The 23,650-nt window shown below is 50.2% G+C and overlaps 41 non-coding genes across 41 annotated transcripts; all 41 read right to left on the bottom strand.

Annotated features, from left to right (window-relative positions):
* Positions 1 to 448: 448 nt before the first annotated feature.
* On the bottom strand, positions 449 to 521 carry Trnaf-gaa. Its single transcript has one exon. It is a non-coding gene; the product is annotated as a tRNA-Phe (tRNA).
* Positions 522 to 1,120: 599 nt separating this feature from the next.
* Trnas-uga lies at positions 1,121 to 1,202 on the bottom strand. Its single transcript has one exon. It is a non-coding gene; the product is annotated as a tRNA-Ser (tRNA).
* A 693-nt stretch (positions 1,203 to 1,895) lies between these two features.
* On the bottom strand, positions 1,896 to 1,977 carry Trnas-cga. The gene has a single exon. It is a non-coding gene; the product is annotated as a tRNA-Ser (tRNA).
* A 138-nt stretch (positions 1,978 to 2,115) lies between these two features.
* Trnak-uuu lies at positions 2,116 to 2,188 on the bottom strand. The gene has a single exon. It is a non-coding gene; the product is annotated as a tRNA-Lys (tRNA).
* A 539-nt stretch (positions 2,189 to 2,727) lies between these two features.
* On the bottom strand, positions 2,728 to 2,800 carry Trnaf-gaa. The gene has a single exon. It is a non-coding gene; the product is annotated as a tRNA-Phe (tRNA).
* Positions 2,801 to 3,399: 599 nt separating this feature from the next.
* On the bottom strand, positions 3,400 to 3,481 carry Trnas-uga. Its single transcript has one exon. It is a non-coding gene; the product is annotated as a tRNA-Ser (tRNA).
* A 693-nt stretch (positions 3,482 to 4,174) lies between these two features.
* Positions 4,175 to 4,256, bottom strand: Trnas-cga. The gene has a single exon. It is a non-coding gene; the product is annotated as a tRNA-Ser (tRNA).
* Positions 4,257 to 4,394: 138 nt separating this feature from the next.
* On the bottom strand, positions 4,395 to 4,467 carry Trnak-uuu. The gene has a single exon. It is a non-coding gene; the product is annotated as a tRNA-Lys (tRNA).
* Positions 4,468 to 5,006: 539 nt separating this feature from the next.
* Positions 5,007 to 5,079, bottom strand: Trnaf-gaa. The gene has a single exon. It is a non-coding gene; the product is annotated as a tRNA-Phe (tRNA).
* Positions 5,080 to 5,678: 599 nt separating this feature from the next.
* On the bottom strand, positions 5,679 to 5,760 carry Trnas-uga. Its single transcript has one exon. It is a non-coding gene; the product is annotated as a tRNA-Ser (tRNA).
* Positions 5,761 to 6,453: 693 nt separating this feature from the next.
* Trnas-cga lies at positions 6,454 to 6,535 on the bottom strand. Its single transcript has one exon. It is a non-coding gene; the product is annotated as a tRNA-Ser (tRNA).
* Positions 6,536 to 6,673: 138 nt separating this feature from the next.
* On the bottom strand, positions 6,674 to 6,746 carry Trnak-uuu. Its single transcript has one exon. It is a non-coding gene; the product is annotated as a tRNA-Lys (tRNA).
* A 539-nt stretch (positions 6,747 to 7,285) lies between these two features.
* On the bottom strand, positions 7,286 to 7,358 carry Trnaf-gaa. The gene has a single exon. It is a non-coding gene; the product is annotated as a tRNA-Phe (tRNA).
* A 599-nt stretch (positions 7,359 to 7,957) lies between these two features.
* On the bottom strand, positions 7,958 to 8,039 carry Trnas-uga. Its single transcript has one exon. It is a non-coding gene; the product is annotated as a tRNA-Ser (tRNA).
* Positions 8,040 to 8,732: 693 nt separating this feature from the next.
* On the bottom strand, positions 8,733 to 8,814 carry Trnas-cga. Its single transcript has one exon. It is a non-coding gene; the product is annotated as a tRNA-Ser (tRNA).
* A 138-nt stretch (positions 8,815 to 8,952) lies between these two features.
* On the bottom strand, positions 8,953 to 9,025 carry Trnak-uuu. The gene has a single exon. It is a non-coding gene; the product is annotated as a tRNA-Lys (tRNA).
* A 539-nt stretch (positions 9,026 to 9,564) lies between these two features.
* On the bottom strand, positions 9,565 to 9,637 carry Trnaf-gaa. Its single transcript has one exon. It is a non-coding gene; the product is annotated as a tRNA-Phe (tRNA).
* Positions 9,638 to 10,236: 599 nt separating this feature from the next.
* On the bottom strand, positions 10,237 to 10,318 carry Trnas-uga. The gene has a single exon. It is a non-coding gene; the product is annotated as a tRNA-Ser (tRNA).
* Positions 10,319 to 11,011: 693 nt separating this feature from the next.
* Trnas-cga lies at positions 11,012 to 11,093 on the bottom strand. Its single transcript has one exon. It is a non-coding gene; the product is annotated as a tRNA-Ser (tRNA).
* A 138-nt stretch (positions 11,094 to 11,231) lies between these two features.
* On the bottom strand, positions 11,232 to 11,304 carry Trnak-uuu. Its single transcript has one exon. It is a non-coding gene; the product is annotated as a tRNA-Lys (tRNA).
* A 539-nt stretch (positions 11,305 to 11,843) lies between these two features.
* Positions 11,844 to 11,916, bottom strand: Trnaf-gaa. The gene has a single exon. It is a non-coding gene; the product is annotated as a tRNA-Phe (tRNA).
* A 599-nt stretch (positions 11,917 to 12,515) lies between these two features.
* On the bottom strand, positions 12,516 to 12,597 carry Trnas-uga. Its single transcript has one exon. It is a non-coding gene; the product is annotated as a tRNA-Ser (tRNA).
* A 693-nt stretch (positions 12,598 to 13,290) lies between these two features.
* Positions 13,291 to 13,372, bottom strand: Trnas-cga. Its single transcript has one exon. It is a non-coding gene; the product is annotated as a tRNA-Ser (tRNA).
* A 138-nt stretch (positions 13,373 to 13,510) lies between these two features.
* Trnak-uuu lies at positions 13,511 to 13,583 on the bottom strand. The gene has a single exon. It is a non-coding gene; the product is annotated as a tRNA-Lys (tRNA).
* A 539-nt stretch (positions 13,584 to 14,122) lies between these two features.
* Positions 14,123 to 14,195, bottom strand: Trnaf-gaa. The gene has a single exon. It is a non-coding gene; the product is annotated as a tRNA-Phe (tRNA).
* A 599-nt stretch (positions 14,196 to 14,794) lies between these two features.
* Trnas-uga lies at positions 14,795 to 14,876 on the bottom strand. The gene has a single exon. It is a non-coding gene; the product is annotated as a tRNA-Ser (tRNA).
* A 693-nt stretch (positions 14,877 to 15,569) lies between these two features.
* Positions 15,570 to 15,651, bottom strand: Trnas-cga. Its single transcript has one exon. It is a non-coding gene; the product is annotated as a tRNA-Ser (tRNA).
* Positions 15,652 to 15,789: 138 nt separating this feature from the next.
* Positions 15,790 to 15,862, bottom strand: Trnak-uuu. Its single transcript has one exon. It is a non-coding gene; the product is annotated as a tRNA-Lys (tRNA).
* A 539-nt stretch (positions 15,863 to 16,401) lies between these two features.
* On the bottom strand, positions 16,402 to 16,474 carry Trnaf-gaa. Its single transcript has one exon. It is a non-coding gene; the product is annotated as a tRNA-Phe (tRNA).
* A 599-nt stretch (positions 16,475 to 17,073) lies between these two features.
* Positions 17,074 to 17,155, bottom strand: Trnas-uga. Its single transcript has one exon. It is a non-coding gene; the product is annotated as a tRNA-Ser (tRNA).
* Positions 17,156 to 17,848: 693 nt separating this feature from the next.
* Positions 17,849 to 17,930, bottom strand: Trnas-cga. Its single transcript has one exon. It is a non-coding gene; the product is annotated as a tRNA-Ser (tRNA).
* A 138-nt stretch (positions 17,931 to 18,068) lies between these two features.
* Positions 18,069 to 18,141, bottom strand: Trnak-uuu. Its single transcript has one exon. It is a non-coding gene; the product is annotated as a tRNA-Lys (tRNA).
* A 539-nt stretch (positions 18,142 to 18,680) lies between these two features.
* Positions 18,681 to 18,753, bottom strand: Trnaf-gaa. The gene has a single exon. It is a non-coding gene; the product is annotated as a tRNA-Phe (tRNA).
* A 599-nt stretch (positions 18,754 to 19,352) lies between these two features.
* Trnas-uga lies at positions 19,353 to 19,434 on the bottom strand. Its single transcript has one exon. It is a non-coding gene; the product is annotated as a tRNA-Ser (tRNA).
* Positions 19,435 to 20,127: 693 nt separating this feature from the next.
* Positions 20,128 to 20,209, bottom strand: Trnas-cga. The gene has a single exon. It is a non-coding gene; the product is annotated as a tRNA-Ser (tRNA).
* Positions 20,210 to 20,347: 138 nt separating this feature from the next.
* Trnak-uuu lies at positions 20,348 to 20,420 on the bottom strand. Its single transcript has one exon. It is a non-coding gene; the product is annotated as a tRNA-Lys (tRNA).
* Positions 20,421 to 20,959: 539 nt separating this feature from the next.
* Trnaf-gaa lies at positions 20,960 to 21,032 on the bottom strand. Its single transcript has one exon. It is a non-coding gene; the product is annotated as a tRNA-Phe (tRNA).
* A 599-nt stretch (positions 21,033 to 21,631) lies between these two features.
* Positions 21,632 to 21,713, bottom strand: Trnas-uga. Its single transcript has one exon. It is a non-coding gene; the product is annotated as a tRNA-Ser (tRNA).
* Positions 21,714 to 22,406: 693 nt separating this feature from the next.
* Trnas-cga lies at positions 22,407 to 22,488 on the bottom strand. Its single transcript has one exon. It is a non-coding gene; the product is annotated as a tRNA-Ser (tRNA).
* Positions 22,489 to 22,626: 138 nt separating this feature from the next.
* Positions 22,627 to 22,699, bottom strand: Trnak-uuu. Its single transcript has one exon. It is a non-coding gene; the product is annotated as a tRNA-Lys (tRNA).
* Positions 22,700 to 23,238: 539 nt separating this feature from the next.
* Trnaf-gaa lies at positions 23,239 to 23,311 on the bottom strand. Its single transcript has one exon. It is a non-coding gene; the product is annotated as a tRNA-Phe (tRNA).
* Positions 23,312 to 23,650: the final 339 nt, after the last annotated feature.

Here is a 23,650-nt window from a genome sequence, read left to right as displayed (position 1 = left end):
AATAAAACGTCGCCTAAATGCTGTCTGCAAACTTATCGCGCTAAGCTCGTAACACACTATCGAAGACTGCTGGCACACGATGCAACAACAAATTGCACCAGTTGTTACGTCTCATACGTTGGAGCAGAGAATTGACGTGTTTTGTCGACACTCACTGGGCAATTGGAAAATTCGCAAGCATTTCGAATGCAATGTTTCCCACGTTTTCGCTCATTTCACGGTTCCGTTGAAGACGTTCTTCACCACCTGACACAGAAAAAGGAACGCAGTCGGTAGGGCTTTTTTGATTCTTTTGCTTCAAAGGGAGTTAGTTTTCTAGTGAGTTCGTCTTATGGCATGCACTAGACAACCAGAACTGCTACAGCAGAGAGTCATTTTTGTTGTCAGCTGTAGTTGCATTATCACCAACGCAGAGCAATTCCATTGGCGTCGCATCAAAACGAATACCTGCCGAAACCCGGGATCGAACCAGGGACCTTTAGATCTTCAGTCTAACGCTCTCCCAACTGAGCTATTTCGGCTGACATTGAACGTTGCTGTTTGCATGTGTTCGTTCAGCTCTGCCTCGTTGCCAATTTCACAGTCACCTTCGTCTGATAAGACACAGGGACGCTGAAAGGCGAGCAGCCGATGCAGTGAAGTCCCACACACATTTCTTCTGCTTCCATCATCGTAACAAGCAAACATGTCGACTCGACTCGTGTAATATTCACTTCGCTGACTTCACGTGACGCCGCGCTGACGCTAGAAAACCCGTGCTATGTCGATGCCAGGGGCAACTCGTGTGCAGAGAACGAGACACAAGAAGGAGTGAGCCTCTCCACCGTATGAGAGGCAGTATCTAGCAGATACACACGGTAAAACATTCGACTTGCGTTAGCTCGTAAATTGCTACACGTCATCGTCTGCAAGCTAAAAAGGACACATCCGCACTGCCCAGTGAGGCGACACTTGTACTAACACCCGGTGGGCGGCTGTGAGACGAGGAGATGAGCTGCGGCTTCTGGGCGCGACTGTAACGCTGCGCCCTGGATCAAATAACTGGTGACCCATGTGTTTAGTAGTGACGCAACTGCTAGGATGCACCTGAACGTCCATCTTTTGAGAGAGAGAAAATTTTCGCAGTCGGCAGGACTCGAACCTACGCTCCCAGAGGGAATCTGATTTCAAGTCAGACGCCTTAACCACTCGGCCACGACTGCCGGTGGCAGAAGCGACTCCCGACAAGTGAAACCGCCATCTTTAGAAGCAATCTGATGGCAGAAAGCGGCGTGGCCTCACTCTTTCCTGTAGGGTTTCCATTAGCCGTTACGAAAGTGTATTAATTTTCGCCCAGACGGGGACTTGAACCCAGGACCCTTTGGTTGAAAACCTAACGCTCTACCGACTCAGCTATGCGGGCCCACGCACGAGCATTATCGTACAGCTGCGTGGTGAGCGAGTGATTCGCATGTTGTAATTACTGGCTTATGGCTCCAATGGCGACTTCACCGACTTCCCACTGACGCACCGCTGACGCTAGTTTTCTGTCGTCTTAAAACGATGGACATACCTCCAAGCAGCTGCGAGATCTTAAGAAAAGAAACGCTGCACCACTGCCTTCGCCGCACTCGAATGATTCAATTGCGATTCTTAAAAAGAATTGAATGTTCGCTCTGTCCAACACTTTCGAGCACATCTGTGTACTCACGATCTCAGCGACGGCTTTCTGCAGTCCCAGCGTCAGTGCGAGGTGAACCGATGGCCACAGTAAGCAGCGGTCGTCGCGAAACTCAGTAGTCTTAAACGGAAACTTTCGTCTTGTTGAGAATGGCGTCACTGGTTTGCACCCGCATTCGCCCACGCATGTCACATGTGTGCGAAAATTTTTGCTCCTCTCTTTACGCAAAATCGCACGCAGCCGGTAGGATTCGAACCTACGCTCCCAGAGGGAATCTGATTTCGAGTCAGACGCCTTAACCACTCGGCCACGACTGCCGGTAGCGCGGCGTTGTCCCGACACATGCAAATGCTACCGTTTGAAGCACTGTGGTGTCAGAAAACGGCGTAGCTGCATTATTTTCCGTAGCGTTTCCACCGCTACCAGACGAATCGCTACCAAAGTTTTAAAATTTCCGCCCGGACAGGGACTTGAACCCTGGACCCTTAGGTTAAAAGCCTAATGCTCTACCGACTGAGCTATCCGGGCTCGCACGACGCTGTGAAACCTCCCACGATGCACAACTATACATTGACTCATGTCCTTTACTGTTGTGCAATCGTTGCATGGGGCCGTTACTAATAAAACGTCGCCTAAATGCTGTCTGCAAACTTATCGCGCTAAGCTCGTAACACACTATCGAAGACTGCTGGCACACGATGCAACAACAAATTGCACCAGTTGTTACGTCTCATACGTTGGAGCAGAGAATTGACGTGTTTTGTCGACACTCACTGGGCAATTGGAAAATTCGCAAGCATTTCGAATGCAATGTTTCCCACGTTTTCGCTCATTTCACGGTTCCGTTGAAGACGTTCTTCACCACCTGACACAGAAAAAGGAACGCAGTCGGTAGGGCTTTTTTGATTCTTTTGCTTCAAAGGGAGTTAGTTTTCTAGTGAGTTCGTCTTATGGCATGCACTAGACAACCAGAACTGCTACAGCAGAGAGTCATTTTTGTTGTCAGCTGTAGTTGCATTATCACCAACGCAGAGCAATTCCATTGGCGTCGCATCAAAACGAATACCTGCCGAAACCCGGGATCGAACCAGGGACCTTTAGATCTTCAGTCTAACGCTCTCCCAACTGAGCTATTTCGGCTGACATTGAACGTTGCTGTTTGCATGTGTTCGTTCAGCTCTGCCTCGTTGCCAATTTCACAGTCACCTTCGTCTGATAAGACACAGGGACGCTGAAAGGCGAGCAGCCGATGCAGTGAAGTCCCACACACATTTCTTCTGCTTCCATCATCGTAACAAGCAAACATGTCGACTCGACTCGTGTAATATTCACTTCGCTGACTTCACGTGACGCCGCGCTGACGCTAGAAAACCCGTGCTATGTCGATGCCAGGGGCAACTCGTGTGCAGAGAACGAGACACAAGAAGGAGTGAGCCTCTCCACCGTATGAGAGGCAGTATCTAGCAGATACACACGGTAAAACATTCGACTTGCGTTAGCTCGTAAATTGCTACACGTCATCGTCTGCAAGCTAAAAAGGACACATCCGCACTGCCCAGTGAGGCGACACTTGTACTAACACCCGGTGGGCGGCTGTGAGACGAGGAGATGAGCTGCGGCTTCTGGGCGCGACTGTAACGCTGCGCCCTGGATCAAATAACTGGTGACCCATGTGTTTAGTAGTGACGCAACTGCTAGGATGCACCTGAACGTCCATCTTTTGAGAGAGAGAAAATTTTCGCAGTCGGCAGGACTCGAACCTACGCTCCCAGAGGGAATCTGATTTCAAGTCAGACGCCTTAACCACTCGGCCACGACTGCCGGTGGCAGAAGCGACTCCCGACAAGTGAAACCGCCATCTTTAGAAGCAATCTGATGGCAGAAAGCGGCGTGGCCTCACTCTTTCCTGTAGGGTTTCCATTAGCCGTTACGAAAGTGTATTAATTTTCGCCCAGACGGGGACTTGAACCCAGGACCCTTTGGTTGAAAACCTAACGCTCTACCGACTCAGCTATGCGGGCCCACGCACGAGCATTATCGTACAGCTGCGTGGTGAGCGAGTGATTCGCATGTTGTAATTACTGGCTTATGGCTCCAATGGCGACTTCACCGACTTCCCACTGACGCACCGCTGACGCTAGTTTTCTGTCGTCTTAAAACGATGGACATACCTCCAAGCAGCTGCGAGATCTTAAGAAAAGAAACGCTGCACCACTGCCTTCGCCGCACTCGAATGATTCAATTGCGATTCTTAAAAAGAATTGAATGTTCGCTCTGTCCAACACTTTCGAGCACATCTGTGTACTCACGATCTCAGCGACGGCTTTCTGCAGTCCCAGCGTCAGTGCGAGGTGAACCGATGGCCACAGTAAGCAGCGGTCGTCGCGAAACTCAGTAGTCTTAAACGGAAACTTTCGTCTTGTTGAGAATGGCGTCACTGGTTTGCACCCGCATTCGCCCACGCATGTCACATGTGTGCGAAAATTTTTGCTCCTCTCTTTACGCAAAATCGCACGCAGCCGGTAGGATTCGAACCTACGCTCCCAGAGGGAATCTGATTTCGAGTCAGACGCCTTAACCACTCGGCCACGACTGCCGGTAGCGCGGCGTTGTCCCGACACATGCAAATGCTACCGTTTGAAGCACTGTGGTGTCAGAAAACGGCGTAGCTGCATTATTTTCCGTAGCGTTTCCACCGCTACCAGACGAATCGCTACCAAAGTTTTAAAATTTCCGCCCGGACAGGGACTTGAACCCTGGACCCTTAGGTTAAAAGCCTAATGCTCTACCGACTGAGCTATCCGGGCTCGCACGACGCTGTGAAACCTCCCACGATGCACAACTATACATTGACTCATGTCCTTTACTGTTGTGCAATCGTTGCATGGGGCCGTTACTAATAAAACGTCGCCTAAATGCTGTCTGCAAACTTATCGCGCTAAGCTCGTAACACACTATCGAAGACTGCTGGCACACGATGCAACAACAAATTGCACCAGTTGTTACGTCTCATACGTTGGAGCAGAGAATTGACGTGTTTTGTCGACACTCACTGGGCAATTGGAAAATTCGCAAGCATTTCGAATGCAATGTTTCCCACGTTTTCGCTCATTTCACGGTTCCGTTGAAGACGTTCTTCACCACCTGACACAGAAAAAGGAACGCAGTCGGTAGGGCTTTTTTGATTCTTTTGCTTCAAAGGGAGTTAGTTTTCTAGTGAGTTCGTCTTATGGCATGCACTAGACAACCAGAACTGCTACAGCAGAGAGTCATTTTTGTTGTCAGCTGTAGTTGCATTATCACCAACGCAGAGCAATTCCATTGGCGTCGCATCAAAACGAATACCTGCCGAAACCCGGGATCGAACCAGGGACCTTTAGATCTTCAGTCTAACGCTCTCCCAACTGAGCTATTTCGGCTGACATTGAACGTTGCTGTTTGCATGTGTTCGTTCAGCTCTGCCTCGTTGCCAATTTCACAGTCACCTTCGTCTGATAAGACACAGGGACGCTGAAAGGCGAGCAGCCGATGCAGTGAAGTCCCACACACATTTCTTCTGCTTCCATCATCGTAACAAGCAAACATGTCGACTCGACTCGTGTAATATTCACTTCGCTGACTTCACGTGACGCCGCGCTGACGCTAGAAAACCCGTGCTATGTCGATGCCAGGGGCAACTCGTGTGCAGAGAACGAGACACAAGAAGGAGTGAGCCTCTCCACCGTATGAGAGGCAGTATCTAGCAGATACACACGGTAAAACATTCGACTTGCGTTAGCTCGTAAATTGCTACACGTCATCGTCTGCAAGCTAAAAAGGACACATCCGCACTGCCCAGTGAGGCGACACTTGTACTAACACCCGGTGGGCGGCTGTGAGACGAGGAGATGAGCTGCGGCTTCTGGGCGCGACTGTAACGCTGCGCCCTGGATCAAATAACTGGTGACCCATGTGTTTAGTAGTGACGCAACTGCTAGGATGCACCTGAACGTCCATCTTTTGAGAGAGAGAAAATTTTCGCAGTCGGCAGGACTCGAACCTACGCTCCCAGAGGGAATCTGATTTCAAGTCAGACGCCTTAACCACTCGGCCACGACTGCCGGTGGCAGAAGCGACTCCCGACAAGTGAAACCGCCATCTTTAGAAGCAATCTGATGGCAGAAAGCGGCGTGGCCTCACTCTTTCCTGTAGGGTTTCCATTAGCCGTTACGAAAGTGTATTAATTTTCGCCCAGACGGGGACTTGAACCCAGGACCCTTTGGTTGAAAACCTAACGCTCTACCGACTCAGCTATGCGGGCCCACGCACGAGCATTATCGTACAGCTGCGTGGTGAGCGAGTGATTCGCATGTTGTAATTACTGGCTTATGGCTCCAATGGCGACTTCACCGACTTCCCACTGACGCACCGCTGACGCTAGTTTTCTGTCGTCTTAAAACGATGGACATACCTCCAAGCAGCTGCGAGATCTTAAGAAAAGAAACGCTGCACCACTGCCTTCGCCGCACTCGAATGATTCAATTGCGATTCTTAAAAAGAATTGAATGTTCGCTCTGTCCAACACTTTCGAGCACATCTGTGTACTCACGATCTCAGCGACGGCTTTCTGCAGTCCCAGCGTCAGTGCGAGGTGAACCGATGGCCACAGTAAGCAGCGGTCGTCGCGAAACTCAGTAGTCTTAAACGGAAACTTTCGTCTTGTTGAGAATGGCGTCACTGGTTTGCACCCGCATTCGCCCACGCATGTCACATGTGTGCGAAAATTTTTGCTCCTCTCTTTACGCAAAATCGCACGCAGCCGGTAGGATTCGAACCTACGCTCCCAGAGGGAATCTGATTTCGAGTCAGACGCCTTAACCACTCGGCCACGACTGCCGGTAGCGCGGCGTTGTCCCGACACATGCAAATGCTACCGTTTGAAGCACTGTGGTGTCAGAAAACGGCGTAGCTGCATTATTTTCCGTAGCGTTTCCACCGCTACCAGACGAATCGCTACCAAAGTTTTAAAATTTCCGCCCGGACAGGGACTTGAACCCTGGACCCTTAGGTTAAAAGCCTAATGCTCTACCGACTGAGCTATCCGGGCTCGCACGACGCTGTGAAACCTCCCACGATGCACAACTATACATTGACTCATGTCCTTTACTGTTGTGCAATCGTTGCATGGGGCCGTTACTAATAAAACGTCGCCTAAATGCTGTCTGCAAACTTATCGCGCTAAGCTCGTAACACACTATCGAAGACTGCTGGCACACGATGCAACAACAAATTGCACCAGTTGTTACGTCTCATACGTTGGAGCAGAGAATTGACGTGTTTTGTCGACACTCACTGGGCAATTGGAAAATTCGCAAGCATTTCGAATGCAATGTTTCCCACGTTTTCGCTCATTTCACGGTTCCGTTGAAGACGTTCTTCACCACCTGACACAGAAAAAGGAACGCAGTCGGTAGGGCTTTTTTGATTCTTTTGCTTCAAAGGGAGTTAGTTTTCTAGTGAGTTCGTCTTATGGCATGCACTAGACAACCAGAACTGCTACAGCAGAGAGTCATTTTTGTTGTCAGCTGTAGTTGCATTATCACCAACGCAGAGCAATTCCATTGGCGTCGCATCAAAACGAATACCTGCCGAAACCCGGGATCGAACCAGGGACCTTTAGATCTTCAGTCTAACGCTCTCCCAACTGAGCTATTTCGGCTGACATTGAACGTTGCTGTTTGCATGTGTTCGTTCAGCTCTGCCTCGTTGCCAATTTCACAGTCACCTTCGTCTGATAAGACACAGGGACGCTGAAAGGCGAGCAGCCGATGCAGTGAAGTCCCACACACATTTCTTCTGCTTCCATCATCGTAACAAGCAAACATGTCGACTCGACTCGTGTAATATTCACTTCGCTGACTTCACGTGACGCCGCGCTGACGCTAGAAAACCCGTGCTATGTCGATGCCAGGGGCAACTCGTGTGCAGAGAACGAGACACAAGAAGGAGTGAGCCTCTCCACCGTATGAGAGGCAGTATCTAGCAGATACACACGGTAAAACATTCGACTTGCGTTAGCTCGTAAATTGCTACACGTCATCGTCTGCAAGCTAAAAAGGACACATCCGCACTGCCCAGTGAGGCGACACTTGTACTAACACCCGGTGGGCGGCTGTGAGACGAGGAGATGAGCTGCGGCTTCTGGGCGCGACTGTAACGCTGCGCCCTGGATCAAATAACTGGTGACCCATGTGTTTAGTAGTGACGCAACTGCTAGGATGCACCTGAACGTCCATCTTTTGAGAGAGAGAAAATTTTCGCAGTCGGCAGGACTCGAACCTACGCTCCCAGAGGGAATCTGATTTCAAGTCAGACGCCTTAACCACTCGGCCACGACTGCCGGTGGCAGAAGCGACTCCCGACAAGTGAAACCGCCATCTTTAGAAGCAATCTGATGGCAGAAAGCGGCGTGGCCTCACTCTTTCCTGTAGGGTTTCCATTAGCCGTTACGAAAGTGTATTAATTTTCGCCCAGACGGGGACTTGAACCCAGGACCCTTTGGTTGAAAACCTAACGCTCTACCGACTCAGCTATGCGGGCCCACGCACGAGCATTATCGTACAGCTGCGTGGTGAGCGAGTGATTCGCATGTTGTAATTACTGGCTTATGGCTCCAATGGCGACTTCACCGACTTCCCACTGACGCACCGCTGACGCTAGTTTTCTGTCGTCTTAAAACGATGGACATACCTCCAAGCAGCTGCGAGATCTTAAGAAAAGAAACGCTGCACCACTGCCTTCGCCGCACTCGAATGATTCAATTGCGATTCTTAAAAAGAATTGAATGTTCGCTCTGTCCAACACTTTCGAGCACATCTGTGTACTCACGATCTCAGCGACGGCTTTCTGCAGTCCCAGCGTCAGTGCGAGGTGAACCGATGGCCACAGTAAGCAGCGGTCGTCGCGAAACTCAGTAGTCTTAAACGGAAACTTTCGTCTTGTTGAGAATGGCGTCACTGGTTTGCACCCGCATTCGCCCACGCATGTCACATGTGTGCGAAAATTTTTGCTCCTCTCTTTACGCAAAATCGCACGCAGCCGGTAGGATTCGAACCTACGCTCCCAGAGGGAATCTGATTTCGAGTCAGACGCCTTAACCACTCGGCCACGACTGCCGGTAGCGCGGCGTTGTCCCGACACATGCAAATGCTACCGTTTGAAGCACTGTGGTGTCAGAAAACGGCGTAGCTGCATTATTTTCCGTAGCGTTTCCACCGCTACCAGACGAATCGCTACCAAAGTTTTAAAATTTCCGCCCGGACAGGGACTTGAACCCTGGACCCTTAGGTTAAAAGCCTAATGCTCTACCGACTGAGCTATCCGGGCTCGCACGACGCTGTGAAACCTCCCACGATGCACAACTATACATTGACTCATGTCCTTTACTGTTGTGCAATCGTTGCATGGGGCCGTTACTAATAAAACGTCGCCTAAATGCTGTCTGCAAACTTATCGCGCTAAGCTCGTAACACACTATCGAAGACTGCTGGCACACGATGCAACAACAAATTGCACCAGTTGTTACGTCTCATACGTTGGAGCAGAGAATTGACGTGTTTTGTCGACACTCACTGGGCAATTGGAAAATTCGCAAGCATTTCGAATGCAATGTTTCCCACGTTTTCGCTCATTTCACGGTTCCGTTGAAGACGTTCTTCACCACCTGACACAGAAAAAGGAACGCAGTCGGTAGGGCTTTTTTGATTCTTTTGCTTCAAAGGGAGTTAGTTTTCTAGTGAGTTCGTCTTATGGCATGCACTAGACAACCAGAACTGCTACAGCAGAGAGTCATTTTTGTTGTCAGCTGTAGTTGCATTATCACCAACGCAGAGCAATTCCATTGGCGTCGCATCAAAACGAATACCTGCCGAAACCCGGGATCGAACCAGGGACCTTTAGATCTTCAGTCTAACGCTCTCCCAACTGAGCTATTTCGGCTGACATTGAACGTTGCTGTTTGCATGTGTTCGTTCAGCTCTGCCTCGTTGCCAATTTCACAGTCACCTTCGTCTGATAAGACACAGGGACGCTGAAAGGCGAGCAGCCGATGCAGTGAAGTCCCACACACATTTCTTCTGCTTCCATCATCGTAACAAGCAAACATGTCGACTCGACTCGTGTAATATTCACTTCGCTGACTTCACGTGACGCCGCGCTGACGCTAGAAAACCCGTGCTATGTCGATGCCAGGGGCAACTCGTGTGCAGAGAACGAGACACAAGAAGGAGTGAGCCTCTCCACCGTATGAGAGGCAGTATCTAGCAGATACACACGGTAAAACATTCGACTTGCGTTAGCTCGTAAATTGCTACACGTCATCGTCTGCAAGCTAAAAAGGACACATCCGCACTGCCCAGTGAGGCGACACTTGTACTAACACCCGGTGGGCGGCTGTGAGACGAGGAGATGAGCTGCGGCTTCTGGGCGCGACTGTAACGCTGCGCCCTGGATCAAATAACTGGTGACCCATGTGTTTAGTAGTGACGCAACTGCTAGGATGCACCTGAACGTCCATCTTTTGAGAGAGAGAAAATTTTCGCAGTCGGCAGGACTCGAACCTACGCTCCCAGAGGGAATCTGATTTCAAGTCAGACGCCTTAACCACTCGGCCACGACTGCCGGTGGCAGAAGCGACTCCCGACAAGTGAAACCGCCATCTTTAGAAGCAATCTGATGGCAGAAAGCGGCGTGGCCTCACTCTTTCCTGTAGGGTTTCCATTAGCCGTTACGAAAGTGTATTAATTTTCGCCCAGACGGGGACTTGAACCCAGGACCCTTTGGTTGAAAACCTAACGCTCTACCGACTCAGCTATGCGGGCCCACGCACGAGCATTATCGTACAGCTGCGTGGTGAGCGAGTGATTCGCATGTTGTAATTACTGGCTTATGGCTCCAATGGCGACTTCACCGACTTCCCACTGACGCACCGCTGACGCTAGTTTTCTGTCGTCTTAAAACGATGGACATACCTCCAAGCAGCTGCGAGATCTTAAGAAAAGAAACGCTGCACCACTGCCTTCGCCGCACTCGAATGATTCAATTGCGATTCTTAAAAAGAATTGAATGTTCGCTCTGTCCAACACTTTCGAGCACATCTGTGTACTCACGATCTCAGCGACGGCTTTCTGCAGTCCCAGCGTCAGTGCGAGGTGAACCGATGGCCACAGTAAGCAGCGGTCGTCGCGAAACTCAGTAGTCTTAAACGGAAACTTTCGTCTTGTTGAGAATGGCGTCACTGGTTTGCACCCGCATTCGCCCACGCATGTCACATGTGTGCGAAAATTTTTGCTCCTCTCTTTACGCAAAATCGCACGCAGCCGGTAGGATTCGAACCTACGCTCCCAGAGGGAATCTGATTTCGAGTCAGACGCCTTAACCACTCGGCCACGACTGCCGGTAGCGCGGCGTTGTCCCGACACATGCAAATGCTACCGTTTGAAGCACTGTGGTGTCAGAAAACGGCGTAGCTGCATTATTTTCCGTAGCGTTTCCACCGCTACCAGACGAATCGCTACCAAAGTTTTAAAATTTCCGCCCGGACAGGGACTTGAACCCTGGACCCTTAGGTTAAAAGCCTAATGCTCTACCGACTGAGCTATCCGGGCTCGCACGACGCTGTGAAACCTCCCACGATGCACAACTATACATTGACTCATGTCCTTTACTGTTGTGCAATCGTTGCATGGGGCCGTTACTAATAAAACGTCGCCTAAATGCTGTCTGCAAACTTATCGCGCTAAGCTCGTAACACACTATCGAAGACTGCTGGCACACGATGCAACAACAAATTGCACCAGTTGTTACGTCTCATACGTTGGAGCAGAGAATTGACGTGTTTTGTCGACACTCACTGGGCAATTGGAAAATTCGCAAGCATTTCGAATGCAATGTTTCCCACGTTTTCGCTCATTTCACGGTTCCGTTGAAGACGTTCTTCACCACCTGACACAGAAAAAGGAACGCAGTCGGTAGGGCTTTTTTGATTCTTTTGCTTCAAAGGGAGTTAGTTTTCTAGTGAGTTCGTCTTATGGCATGCACTAGACAACCAGAACTGCTACAGCAGAGAGTCATTTTTGTTGTCAGCTGTAGTTGCATTATCACCAACGCAGAGCAATTCCATTGGCGTCGCATCAAAACGAATACCTGCCGAAACCCGGGATCGAACCAGGGACCTTTAGATCTTCAGTCTAACGCTCTCCCAACTGAGCTATTTCGGCTGACATTGAACGTTGCTGTTTGCATGTGTTCGTTCAGCTCTGCCTCGTTGCCAATTTCACAGTCACCTTCGTCTGATAAGACACAGGGACGCTGAAAGGCGAGCAGCCGATGCAGTGAAGTCCCACACACATTTCTTCTGCTTCCATCATCGTAACAAGCAAACATGTCGACTCGACTCGTGTAATATTCACTTCGCTGACTTCACGTGACGCCGCGCTGACGCTAGAAAACCCGTGCTATGTCGATGCCAGGGGCAACTCGTGTGCAGAGAACGAGACACAAGAAGGAGTGAGCCTCTCCACCGTATGAGAGGCAGTATCTAGCAGATACACACGGTAAAACATTCGACTTGCGTTAGCTCGTAAATTGCTACACGTCATCGTCTGCAAGCTAAAAAGGACACATCCGCACTGCCCAGTGAGGCGACACTTGTACTAACACCCGGTGGGCGGCTGTGAGACGAGGAGATGAGCTGCGGCTTCTGGGCGCGACTGTAACGCTGCGCCCTGGATCAAATAACTGGTGACCCATGTGTTTAGTAGTGACGCAACTGCTAGGATGCACCTGAACGTCCATCTTTTGAGAGAGAGAAAATTTTCGCAGTCGGCAGGACTCGAACCTACGCTCCCAGAGGGAATCTGATTTCAAGTCAGACGCCTTAACCACTCGGCCACGACTGCCGGTGGCAGAAGCGACTCCCGACAAGTGAAACCGCCATCTTTAGAAGCAATGTGATGGCAGAAAGCGGCGTGGCCTCACTCTTTCCTGTAGGGTTTCCATTAGCCGTTACGAAAGTGTATTAATTTTCGCCCAGACGGGGACTTGAACCCAGGACCCTTTGGTTGAAAACCTAACGCTCTACCGACTCAGCTATGCGGGCCCACGCACGAGCATTATCGTACAGCTGCGTGGTGAGCGAGTGATTCGCATGTTGTAATTACTGGCTTATGGCTCCAATGGCGACTTCACCGACTTCCCACTGACGCACCGCTGACGCTAGTTTTCTGTCGTCTTAAAACGATGGACATACCTCCAAGCAGCTGCGAGATCTTAAGAAAAGAAACGCTGCACCACTGCCTTCGCCGCACTCGAATGATTCAATTGCGATTCTTAAAAAGAATTGAATGTTCGCTCTGTCCAACACTTTCGAGCACATCTGTGTACTCACGATCTCAGCGACGGCTTTCTGCAGTCCCAGCGTCAGTGCGAGGTGAACCGATGGCCACAGTAAGCAGCGGTCGTCGCGAAACTCAGTAGTCTTAAACGGAAACTTTCGTCTTGTTGAGAATGGCGTCACTGGTTTGCACCCGCATTCGCCCACGCATGTCACATGTGTGCGAAAATTTTTGCTCCTCTCTTTACGCAAAATCGCACGCAGCCGGTAGGATTCGAACCTACGCTCCCAGAGGGAATCTGATTTCGAGTCAGACGCCTTAACCACTCGGCCACGACTGCCGGTAGCGCGGCGTTGTCCCGACACATGCAAATGCTACCGTTTGAAGCACTGTGGTGTCAGAAAACGGCGTAGCTGCATTATTTTCCGTAGCGTTTCCACCGCTACCAGACGAATCGCTACCAAAGTTTTAAAATTTCCGCCCGGACAGGGACTTGAACCCTGGACCCTTAGGTTAAAAGCCTAATGCTCTACCGACTGAGCTATCCGGGCTCGCACGACGCTGTGAAACCTCCCACGATGCACAACTATACATTGACTCATGTCCTTTACTGTTGTGCAATCGTTGCATGGGGCCGTTACTAATAAAACGTCGCCTAAATGCTGTCTGCAAACTTATCGCGCTAAGCTCGTAACACACTATCGAAGACTGCTGGCACACGATGCAACAACAAATTGCACCAGTTGTTACGTCTCATACGTTGGAGCAGAGAATTGACGTGTTTTGTCGACACTCACTGGGCAATTGGAAAATTCGCAAGCATTTCGAATGCAATGTTTCCCACGTTTTCGCTCATTTCACGGTTCCGTTGAAGACGTTCTTCACCACCTGACACAGAAAAAGGAACGCAGTCGGTAGGGCTTTTTTGATTCTTTTGCTTCAAAGGGAGTTAGTTTTCTAGTGAGTTCGTCTTATGGCATGCACTAGACAACCAGAACTGCTACAGCAGAGAGTCATTTTTGTTGTCAGCTGTAGTTGCATTATCACCAACGCAGAGCAATTCCATTGGCGTCGCATCAAAACGAATACCTGCCGAAACCCGGGATCGAACCAGGGACCTTTAGATCTTCAGTCTAACGCTCTCCCAACTGAGCTATTTCGGCTGACATTGAACGTTGCTGTTTGCATGTGTTCGTTCAGCTCTGCCTCGTTGCCAATTTCACAGTCACCTTCGTCTGATAAGACACAGGGACGCTGAAAGGCGAGCAGCCGATGCAGTGAAGTCCCACACACATTTCTTCTGCTTCCATCATCGTAACAAGCAAACATGTCGACTCGACTCGTGTAATATTCACTTCGCTGACTTCACGTGACGCCGCGCTGACGCTAGAAAACCCGTGCTATGTCGATGCCAGGGGCAACTCGTGTGCAGAGAACGAGACACAAGAAGGAGTGAGCCTCTCCACCGTATGAGAGGCAGTATCTAGCAGATACACACGGTAAAACATTCGACTTGCGTTAGCTCGTAAATTGCTACACGTCATCGTCTGCAAGCTAAAAAGGACACATCCGCACTGCCCAGTGAGGCGACACTTGTACTAACACCCGGTGGGCGGCTGTGAGACGAGGAGATGAGCTGCGGCTTCTGGGCGCGACTGTAACGCTGCGCCCTGGATCAAATAACTGGTGACCCATGTGTTTAGTAGTGACGCAACTGCTAGGATGCACCTGAACGTCCATCTTTTGAGAGAGAGAAAATTTTCGCAGTCGGCAGGACTCGAACCTACGCTCCCAGAGGGAATCTGATTTCAAGTCAGACGCCTTAACCACTCGGCCACGACTGCCGGTGGCAGAAGCGACTCCCGACAAGTGAAACCGCCATCTTTAGAAGCAATCTGATGGCAGAAAGCGGCGTGGCCTCACTCTTTCCTGTAGGGTTTCCATTAGCCGTTACGAAAGTGTATTAATTTTCGCCCAGACGGGGACTTGAACCCAGGACCCTTTGGTTGAAAACCTAACGCTCTACCGACTCAGCTATGCGGGCCCACGCACGAGCATTATCGTACAGCTGCGTGGTGAGCGAGTGATTCGCATGTTGTAATTACTGGCTTATGGCTCCAATGGCGACTTCACCGACTTCCCACTGACGCACCGCTGACGCTAGTTTTCTGTCGTCTTAAAACGATGGACATACCTCCAAGCAGCTGCGAGATCTTAAGAAAAGAAACGCTGCACCACTGCCTTCGCCGCACTCGAATGATTCAATTGCGATTCTTAAAAAGAATTGAATGTTCGCTCTGTCCAACACTTTCGAGCACATCTGTGTACTCACGATCTCAGCGACGGCTTTCTGCAGTCCCAGCGTCAGTGCGAGGTGAACCGATGGCCACAGTAAGCAGCGGTCGTCGCGAAACTCAGTAGTCTTAAACGGAAACTTTCGTCTTGTTGAGAATGGCGTCACTGGTTTGCACCCGCATTCGCCCACGCATGTCACATGTGTGCGAAAATTTTTGCTCCTCTCTTTACGCAAAATCGCACGCAGCCGGTAGGATTCGAACCTACGCTCCCAGAGGGAATCTGATTTCGAGTCAGACGCCTTAACCACTCGGCCACGACTGCCGGTAGCGCGGCGTTGTCCCGACACATGCAAATGCTACCGTTTGAAGCACTGTGGTGTCAGAAAACGGCGTAGCTGCATTATTTTCCGTAGCGTTTCCACCGCTACCAGACGAATCGCTACCAAAGTTTTAAAATTTCCGCCCGGACAGGGACTTGAACCCTGGACCCTTAGGTTAAAAGCCTAATGCTCTACCGACTGAGCTATCCGGGCTCGCACGACGCTGTGAAACCTCCCACGATGCACAACTATACATTGACTCATGTCCTTTACTGTTGTGCAATCGTTGCATGGGGCCGTTACTAATAAAACGTCGCCTAAATGCTGTCTGCAAACTTATCGCGCTAAGCTCGTAACACACTATCGAAGACTGCTGGCACACGATGCAACAACAAATTGCACCAGTTGTTACGTCTCATACGTTGGAGCAGAGAATTGACGTGTTTTGTCGACACTCACTGGGCAATTGGAAAATTCGCAAGCATTTCGAATGCAATGTTTCCCACGTTTTCGCTCATTTCACGGTTCCGTTGAAGACGTTCTTCACCACCTGACACAGAAAAAGGAACGCAGTCGGTAGGGCTTTTTTGATTCTTTTGCTTCAAAGGGAGTTAGTTTTCTAGTGAGTTCGTCTTATGGCATGCACTAGACAACCAGAACTGCTACAGCAGAGAGTCATTTTTGTTGTCAGCTGTAGTTGCATTATCACCAACGCAGAGCAATTCCATTGGCGTCGCATCAAAACGAATACCTGCCGAAACCCGGGATCGAACCAGGGACCTTTAGATCTTCAGTCTAACGCTCTCCCAACTGAGCTATTTCGGCTGACATTGAACGTTGCTGTTTGCATGTGTTCGTTCAGCTCTGCCTCGTTGCCAATTTCACAGTCACCTTCGTCTGATAAGACACAGGGACGCTGAAAGGCGAGCAGCCGATGCAGTGAAGTCCCACACACATTTCTTCTGCTTCCATCATCGTAACAAGCAAACATGTCGACTCGACTCGTGTAATATTCACTTCGCTGACTTCACGTGACGCCGCGCTGACGCTAGAAAACCCGTGCTATGTCGATGCCAGGGGCAACTCGTGTGCAGAGAACGAGACACAAGAAGGAGTGAGCCTCTCCACCGTATGAGAGGCAGTATCTAGCAGATACACACGGTAAAACATTCGACTTGCGTTAGCTCGTAAATTGCTACACGTCATCGTCTGCAAGCTAAAAAGGACACATCCGCACTGCCCAGTGAGGCGACACTTGTACTAACACCCGGTGGGCGGCTGTGAGACGAGGAGATGAGCTGCGGCTTCTGGGCGCGACTGTAACGCTGCGCCCTGGATCAAATAACTGGTGACCCATGTGTTTAGTAGTGACGCAACTGCTAGGATGCACCTGAACGTCCATCTTTTGAGAGAGAGAAAATTTTCGCAGTCGGCAGGACTCGAACCTACGCTCCCAGAGGGAATCTGATTTCAAGTCAGACGCCTTAACCACTCGGCCACGACTGCCGGTGGCAGAAGCGACTCCCGACAAGTGAAACCGCCATCTTTAGAAGCAATGTGATGGCAGAAAGCGGCGTGGCCTCACTCTTTCCTGTAGGGTTTCCATTAGCCGTTACGAAAGTGTATTAATTTTCGCCCAGACGGGGACTTGAACCCAGGACCCTTTGGTTGAAAACCTAACGCTCTACCGACTCAGCTATGCGGGCCCACGCACGAGCATTATCGTACAGCTGCGTGGTGAGCGAGTGATTCGCATGTTGTAATTACTGGCTTATGGCTCCAATGGCGACTTCACCGACTTCCCACTGACGCACCGCTGACGCTAGTTTTCTGTCGTCTTAAAACGATGGACATACCTCCAAGCAGCTGCGAGATCTTAAGAAAAGAAACGCTGCACCACTGCCTTCGCCGCACTCGAATGATTCAATTGCGATTCTTAAAAAGAATTGAATGTTCGCTCTGTCCAACACTTTCGAGCACATCTGTGTACTCACGATCTCAGCGACGGCTTTCTGCAGTCCCAGCGTCAGTGCGAGGTGAACCGATGGCCACAGTAAGCAGCGGTCGTCGCGAAACTCAGTAGTCTTAAACGGAAACTTTCGTCTTGTTGAGAATGGCGTCACTGGTTTGCACCCGCATTCGCCCACGCATGTCACATGTGTGCGAAAATTTTTGCTCCTCTCTTTACGCAAAATCGCACGCAGCCGGTAGGATTCGAACCTACGCTCCCAGAGGGAATCTGATTTCGAGTCAGACGCCTTAACCACTCGGCCACGACTGCCGGTAGCGCGGCGTTGTCCCGACACATGCAAATGCTACCGTTTGAAGCACTGTGGTGTCAGAAAACGGCGTAGCTGCATTATTTTCCGTAGCGTTTCCACCGCTACCAGACGAATCGCTACCAAAGTTTTAAAATTTCCGCCCGGACAGGGACTTGAACCCTGGACCCTTAGGTTAAAAGCCTAATGCTCTACCGACTGAGCTATCCGGGCTCGCACGACGCTGTGAAACCTCCCACGATGCACAACTATACATTGACTCATGTCCTTTACTGTTGTGCAATCGTTGCATGGGGCCGTTACTAATAAAACGTCGCCTAAATGCTGTCTGCAAACTTATCGCGCTAAGCTCGTAACACACTATCGAAGACTGCTGGCACACGATGCAACAACAAATTGCACCAGTTGTTACGTCTCATACGTTGGAGCAGAGAATTGACGTGTTTTGTCGACACTCACTGGGCAATTGGAAAATTCGCAAGCATTTCGAATGCAATGTTTCCCACGTTTTCGCTCATTTCACGGTTCCGTTGAAGACGTTCTTCACCACCTGACACAGAAAAAGGAACGCAGTCGGTAGGGCTTTTTTGATTCTTTTGCTTCAAAGGGAGTTAGTTTTCTAGTGAGTTCGTCTTATGGCATGCACTAGACAACCAGAACTGCTACAGCAGAGAGTCATTTTTGTTGTCAGCTGTAGTTGCATTATCACCAACGCAGAGCAATTCCATTGGCGTCGCATCAAAACGAATACCTGCCGAAACCCGGGATCGAACCAGGGACCTTTAGATCTTCAGTCTAACGCTCTCCCAACTGAGCTATTTCGGCTGACATTGAACGTTGCTGTTTGCATGTGTTCGTTCAGCTCTGCCTCGTTGCCAATTTCACAGTCACCTTCGTCTGATAAGACACAGGGACGCTGAAAGGCGAGCAGCCGATGCAGTGAAGTCCCACACACATTTCTTCTGCTTCCATCATCGTAACAAGCAAACATGTCGACTCGACTCGTGTAATATTCACTTCGCTGACTTCACGTGACGCCGCGCTGACGCTAGAAAACCCGTGCTATGTCGATGCCAGGGGCAACTCGTGTGCAGAGAACGAGACACAAGAAGGAGTGAGCCTCTCCACCGTATGAGAGGCAGTATCTAGCAGATACACACGGTAAAACATTCGACTTGCGTTAGCTCGTAAATTGCTACACGTCATCGTCTGCAAGCTAAAAAGGACACATCCGCACTGCCCAGTGAGGCGACACTTGTACTAACACCCGGTGGGCGGCTGTGAGACGAGGAGATGAGCTGCGGCTTCTGGGCGCGACTGTAACGCTGCGCCCTGGATCAAATAACTGGTGACCCATGTGTTTAGTAGTGACGCAACTGCTAGGATGCACCTGAACGTCCATCTTTTGAGAGAGAGAAAATTTTCGCAGTCGGCAGGACTCGAACCTACGCTCCCAGAGGGAATCTGATTTCAAGTCAGACGCCTTAACCACTCGGCCACGACTGCCGGTGGCAGAAGCGACTCCCGACAAGTGAAACCGCCATCTTTAGAAGCAATCTGATGGCAGAAAGCGGCGTGGCCTCACTCTTTCCTGTAGGGTTTCCATTAGCCGTTACGAAAGTGTATTAATTTTCGCCCAGACGGGGACTTGAACCCAGGACCCTTTGGTTGAAAACCTAACGCTCTACCGACTCAGCTATGCGGGCCCACGCACGAGCATTATCGTACAGCTGCGTGGTGAGCGAGTGATTCGCATGTTGTAATTACTGGCTTATGGCTCCAATGGCGACTTCACCGACTTCCCACTGACGCACCGCTGACGCTAGTTTTCTGTCGTCTTAAAACGATGGACATACCTCCAAGCAGCTGCGAGATCTTAAGAAAAGAAACGCTGCACCACTGCCTTCGCCGCACTCGAATGATTCAATTGCGATTCTTAAAAAGAATTGAATGTTCGCTCTGTCCAACACTTTCGAGCACATCTGTGTACTCACGATCTCAGCGACGGCTTTCTGCAGTCCCAGCGTCAGTGCGAGGTGAACCGATGGCCACAGTAAGCAGCGGTCGTCGCGAAACTCAGTAGTCTTAAACGGAAACTTTCGTCTTGTTGAGAATGGCGTCACTGGTTTGCACCCGCATTCGCCCACGCATGTCACATGTGTGCGAAAATTTTTGCTCCTCTCTTTACGCAAAATCGCACGCAGCCGGTAGGATTCGAACCTACGCTCCCAGAGGGAATCTGATTTCGAGTCAGACGCCTTAACCACTCGGCCACGACTGCCGGTAGCGCGGCGTTGTCCCGACACATGCAAATGCTACCGTTTGAAGCACTGTGGTGTCAGAAAACGGCGTAGCTGCATTATTTTCCGTAGCGTTTCCACCGCTACCAGACGAATCGCTACCAAAGTTTTAAAATTTCCGCCCGGACAGGGACTTGAACCCTGGACCCTTAGGTTAAAAGCCTAATGCTCTACCGACTGAGCTATCCGGGCTCGCACGACGCTGTGAAACCTCCCACGATGCACAACTATACATTGACTCATGTCCTTTACTGTTGTGCAATCGTTGCATGGGGCCGTTACTAATAAAACGTCGCCTAAATGCTGTCTGCAAACTTATCGCGCTAAGCTCGTAACACACTATCGAAGACTGCTGGCACACGATGCAACAACAAATTGCACCAGTTGTTACGTCTCATACGTTGGAGCAGAGAATTGACGTGTTTTGTCGACACTCACTGGGCAATTGGAAAATTCGCAAGCATTTCGAATGCAATGTTTCCCACGTTTTCGCTCATTTCACGGTTCCGTTGAAGACGTTCTTCACCACCTGACACAGAAAAAGGAACGCAGTCGGTAGGGCTTTTTTGATTCTTTTGCTTCAAAGGGAGTTAGTTTTCTAGTGAGTTCGTCTTATGGCATGCACTAGACAACCAGAACTGCTACAGCAGAGAGTCATTTTTGTTGTCAGCTGTAGTTGCATTATCACCAACGCAGAGCAATTCCATTGGCGTCGCATCAAAACGAATACCTGCCGAAACCCGGGATCGAACCAGGGACCTTTAGATCTTCAGTCTAACGCTCTCCCAACTGAGCTATTTCGGCTGACATTGAACGTTGCTGTTTGCATGTGTTCGTTCAGCTCTGCCTCGTTGCCAATTTCACAGTCACCTTCGTCTGATAAGACACAGGGACGCTGAAAGGCGAGCAGCCGATGCAGTGAAGTCCCACACACATTTCTTCTGCTTCCATCATCGTAACAAGCAAACATGTCGACTCGACTCGTGTAATATTCACTTCGCTGACTTCACGTGACGCCGCGCTGACGCTAGAAAACCCGTGCTATGTCGATGCCAGGGGCAACTCGTGTGCAGAGAACGAGACACAAGAAGGAGTGAGCCTCTCCACCGTATGAGAGGCAGTATCTAGCAGATACACACGGTAAAACATTCGACTTGCGTTAGCTCGTAAATTGCTACACGTCATCGTCTGCAAGCTAAAAAGGACACATCCGCACTGCCCAGTGAGGCGACACTTGTACTAACACCCGGTGGGCGGCTGTGAGACGAGGAGATGAGCTGCGGCTTCTGGGCGCGACTGTAACGCTGCGCCCTGGATCAAATAACTGGTGACCCATGTGTTTAGTAGTGACGCAACTGCTAGGATGCACCTGAACGTCCATCTTTTGAGAGAGAGAAAATTTTCGCAGTCGGCAGGACTCGAACCTACGCTCCCAGAGGGAATCTGATTTCAAGTCAGACGCCTTAACCACTCGGCCACGACTGCCGGTGGCAGAAGCGACTCCCGACAAGTGAAACCGCCATCTTTAGAAGCAATCTGATGGCAGAAAGCGGCGTGGCCTCACTCTTTCCTGTAGGGTTTCCATTAGCCGTTACGAAAGTGTATTAATTTTCGCCCAGACGGGGACTTGAACCCAGGACCCTTTGGTTGAAAACCTAACGCTCTACCGACTCAGCTATGCGGGCCCACGCACGAGCATTATCGTACAGCTGCGTGGTGAGCGAGTGATTCGCATGTTGTAATTACTGGCTTATGGCTCCAATGGCGACTTCACCGACTTCCCACTGACGCACCGCTGACGCTAGTTTTCTGTCGTCTTAAAACGATGGACATACCTCCAAGCAGCTGCGAGATCTTAAGAAAAGAAACGCTGCACCACTGCCTTCGCCGCACTCGAATGATTCAATTGCGATTCTTAAAAAGAATTGAATGTTCGCTCTGTCCAACACTTTCGAGCACATCTGTGTACTCACGATCTCAGCGACGGCTTTCTGCAGTCCCAGCGTCAGTGCGAGGTGAACCGATGGCCACAGTAAGCAGCGGTCGTCGCGAAACTCAGTAGTCTTAAACGGAAACTTTCGTCTTGTTGAGAATGGCGTCACTGGTTTGCACCCGCATTCGCCCACGCATGTCACATGTGTGCGAAAATTTTTGCTCCTCTCTTTACGCAAAATCGCACGCAGCCGGTAGGATTCGAACCTACGCTCCCAGAGGGAATCTGATTTCGAGTCAGACGCCTTAACCACTCGGCCACGACTGCCGGTAGCGCGGCGTTGTCCCGACACATGCAAATGCTACCGTTTGAAGCACTGTGGTGTCAGAAAACGGCGTAGCTGCATTATTTTCCGTAGCGTTTCCACCGCTACCAGACGAATCGCTACCAAAGTTTTAAAATTTCCGCCCGGACAGGGACTTGAACCCTGGACCCTTAGGTTAAAAGCCTAATGCTCTACCGACTGAGCTATCCGGGCTCGCACGACGCTGTGAAACCTCCCACGATGCACAACTATACATTGACTCATGTCCTTTACTGTTGTGCAATCGTTGCATGGGGCCGTTACTAATAAAACGTCGCCTAAATGCTGTCTGCAAACTTATCGCGCTAAGCTCGTAACACACTATCGAAGACTGCTGGCACACGATGCAACAACAAATTGCACCAGTTGTTACGTCTCATACGTTGGAGCAGAGAATTGACGTGTTTTGTCGACACTCACTGGGCAATTGGAAAATTCGCAAGCATTTCGAATGCAATGTTTCCCACGTTTTCGCTCATTTCACGGTTCCGTTGAAGACGTTCTTCACCACCTGACACAGAAAAAGGAACGCAGTCGGTAGGGCTTTTTTGATTCTTTTGCTTCAAAGGGAGTTAGTTTTCTAGTGAGTTCGTCTTATGGCATGCACTAGACAACCAGAACTGCTACAGCAGAGAGTCATTTTTGTTGTCAGCTGTAGTTGCATTATCACCAACGCAGAGCAATTCCATTGGCGTCGCATCAAAACGAATACCTGCCGAAACCCGGGATCGAACCAGGGACCTTTAGATCTTCAGTCTAACGCTCTCCCAACTGAGCTATTTCGGCTGACATTGAACGTTGCTGTTTGCATGTGTTCGTTCAGCTCTGCCTCGTTGCCAATTTCACAGTCACCTTCGTCTGATAAGACACAGGGACGCTGAAAGGCGAGCAGCCGATGCAGTGAAGTCCCACACACATTTCTTCTGCTTCCATCATCGTAACAAGCAAACATGTCGACTCGACTCGTGTAATATTCACTTCGCTGACTTCACGTGACGCCGCGCTGACGCTAGAAAACCCGTGCTATGTCGATGCCAGGGGCAACTCGTGTGCAGAGAACGAGACACAAGAAGGAGTGAGCCTCTCCACCGTATGAGAGGCAGTATCTAGCAGATACACACGGTA

The sequence above is a fragment of the Schistocerca piceifrons genome, unplaced genomic scaffold, assembly GCF_021461385.2.
Source record: "Schistocerca piceifrons isolate TAMUIC-IGC-003096 unplaced genomic scaffold, iqSchPice1.1 HiC_scaffold_1353, whole genome shotgun sequence".
In the NCBI taxonomy this organism is placed as follows: Eukaryota; Metazoa; Arthropoda; class Insecta; order Orthoptera; family Acrididae; genus Schistocerca; species Schistocerca piceifrons.
The sequence above is the reverse complement of the archived record's forward strand: the minus strand, read 5'-3'. Positions and strand labels throughout refer to the sequence as shown.